General features: G+C 37.9%; 1 pseudogene; it reads left to right on the plus strand.

The window, feature by feature from the left end:
* Positions 1-1,203: 1,203 nt before the first annotated feature.
* Positions 1,204-2,153, plus strand: LOC123329618 (annotated as a pseudogene).
* Positions 2,154-2,985: the final 832 nt, after the last annotated feature.

Below are 2,985 nucleotides of genomic sequence, written 5' to 3' on the forward strand. Positions count from 1 at the left end.
AAACTTGTGGATGATTTTAAGTTTGTATAACAATTAATGAAAAAGAAAAAAAGAGTATATAAAGTCATCTTAAGTTTTTTGAGTAGATTTCTAAAGAAAGAGAAGAGGGAAATTATAAAAATACCAGAAGTTTGGGTTGGATGTGAAGCAAGGTAATTTGATCAAAAATATCAGAAATGATTTTCATTGCCAACAGAAAATACTAAAATGATAGAAAATATCTAGGTTAGGCTGAGCTCCATTATAAATAGTAGAGTGGCCCACAAGCAACTCTGTCCTTTTGCATCTGAAACAGATGATCATAACCAAAATATTTAATCTACAGGGGTTACCCAATAGGTCAATTTTTATATGTTACTATCATATCCTTATTTACTGTGCCTTTTATTCAATTGACTTTCCATTTATTGTCTCAATTTTGTTTTCTTTAAGATCTGTAAGGATTTACATCGCCTTCTATACCAGTCTGCTTACACATCCATTTTGAAGCTAATGGGCCAGAATTTTCTCAGTAACTCAAGTTTTCCTCCACTACTGATTAAAGGACACCACTTCCATATAAATTCCAAAACCTGGATAAGAACCTGCACATGGGCAACCATTTCTTTCTGGAGAGAACAAACCTCCTCACTGTCTCACCTGAGAGTCAATTCCAAGGTTTGTGAGTAGGTATTTTACTTCCTAAACCAGAGTAAATGTGAAACCTGGGAAAAGCTGCCACTTTCTGGAGATTCTAGTTTCAAACAAAGTAGACAGGGCTATGAGTTTGAGGAGCTAGTCTATGACTTCAATTGTCACAGAGGAATTTCACCTAACCTGAAAGATGTCTGGAGTTTAGAAGTGGATATAGACAAAAAAATTAATGTTGTCATCTGTGGCACCATCTGAGACCACTTCAAAAACTAGTAAGGTCAATGTCCTTAGAATCATAATTTTGATTTCTATAATTTCTAGGTGAGAAACACTGGACTCATCTTCCTTTTCCATAAATAGCCATACTGGCATTTGGAAAAGGCATTCAAGAATTCTATTATCATGCTGATTTAAGCTGATTTCCAAATATTTAATGCCATGTGCCCATATTTCCATCCATTTTTTTCATGATCTACAAGGAATGACAAAGAAAATCCCCTTCTTCCTTCCCATCCATAATTTGTCTGTGAAGAGGTATCAGGATCAGTGGTGAGGAAAGGATTCGTGAGCCTTATGGGATCTACTAACATGTCATATCTGAACCCGAAGACAGTGATCCTGATTGGGATCCCTGGACTAGAGCATGTACAGTTTTGGATTGGATTTCCCTTCTTTAGCGTGTGCCTGGTGGCTCTGCTGGGGAACATTGTTTTAATAATCATTATCGCAACAGAATGCAGTCTTCACCAACCCATGTACATCCTCTTGGCAGTGTTGGTAGCCACTGACTTAGGACTCTGTGTAGCCATTGCTCCCAAGATGTTGGCTGTCTTCTGGTTTGGCTCCTATTCCATGGCTTTTGATGCTTTCCTCACCCAACTCTTCTTCATCCACGCTTTGCAGGGCATGGAATCTGGCATACTGTTAGCCATGCCCTTTGACTGCTATATTGCCATCTGTGATCCTTTGAGGCATGCATCCATCCTCACACCTCTCTTTCTAGTCCAGATGGTACTGATGGTGGCGATTCGGACAACAGTGCTTGTTGGGATTTTACCCATTCTACTAAAACGACTGCAAATTTTCCAGTTGGTGGTTATTGCCCATTCCTACTGTGAGCACATGGCTGTGGTCAAGTTGGCTGCGGAAGATGCCCACATTAACAAATCGTATGGGCTTTTTGTGGCCTTTGCAATTTTGGGTTTTGACCTGATTTTTGTCTTCATTTCCTACATTCTTATTTTTTGAGCTGTTTCTCATCTTCCTCAGGAGGAGGCACGACTCAAAGCATTCAATACCTGCACTTCCCATATTGTCATCTTCCAGAGTTTTATATCCTTGCTTTTTTTTCCTTATTCAGCCACTGTTTTGGACATGTATCACCCTATACTCATATATTCTTATCTACCATCTATCTGCTTGTTCCTCCTGCCCTTAACCCCATTGTCTGTGGTGTGAAGACCACGGAGATCGGCAAACGAGTTGCTCAGATTTGTACTATGAAGCATGACTCCCAGTAGTAATCCAAAAATAATATTATACAGGAAAAAAATATATTTTTAGGTTTAAGATGAAAACTTCTTGTACCATGTCTATTTTGATGAGATTTTTACATCATAATGATCTCCACTAAAGAATGCATATTCCCAAAACAGGAACAATCAGACTATGAGATAAACTTAGGTGGAAAAAATATATGTATCTCATAACTTCTTATCAACCCTTCCTCTCTCCCTTCCTTTCTTCCTTTATCTTTTTGCCTTCCTTCCATCATTCTTTTCTCTTTTTTTCCCTTTCTTTTATTGTTTACAAGGAAACAAGACATAAGATTCCTTGTATCTTCCTGTAATATCAACAGGCAGTTTATCTTTTGGATGTGCAAGATTGACCCAGATATATCCATTATTTAAAAAAAATAAATCTAATTTAATTTTACTTAAGCTATGTTAAGACAAGAATAAAAGATTTCGGTTCACATGTGAGAAGCAACTACTTTAGATTTTTTTAGGGAATCAGAGAGGATCTCATATAGACAGTCATGGCAAGTATGAGATTTGAATAATGTTTCATTTAAAATGATGCAATTGTGTTAAACATAACTTAGTTTTTAAAACACTATAACTCAGGTAGTTATGGAGAAGTATGTGCAGATATGTGTGACTCTAACTTCCTTGAGCATTTGCTTCATGAAAAGCAGAATCAAATATGCTTTCACCAGTTCTTCAGGCCAGAATACTGAAGTGGGTAGCCATTCCCTTCTCCAGGGGATCTTCCTAACCCAGGGATCAAACCCAGGTCTCCCGCAATGCAGGTGGATTCTTTACCAGCTGAGCTACTAGGGAAGCCCCTCAG

The sequence above is a fragment of the Bubalus bubalis genome, chromosome 16 (assembly GCF_019923935.1).
Source record: "Bubalus bubalis isolate 160015118507 breed Murrah chromosome 16, NDDB_SH_1, whole genome shotgun sequence".
In the NCBI taxonomy this organism is placed as follows: Eukaryota; Metazoa; Chordata; class Mammalia; order Artiodactyla; family Bovidae; genus Bubalus; species Bubalus bubalis.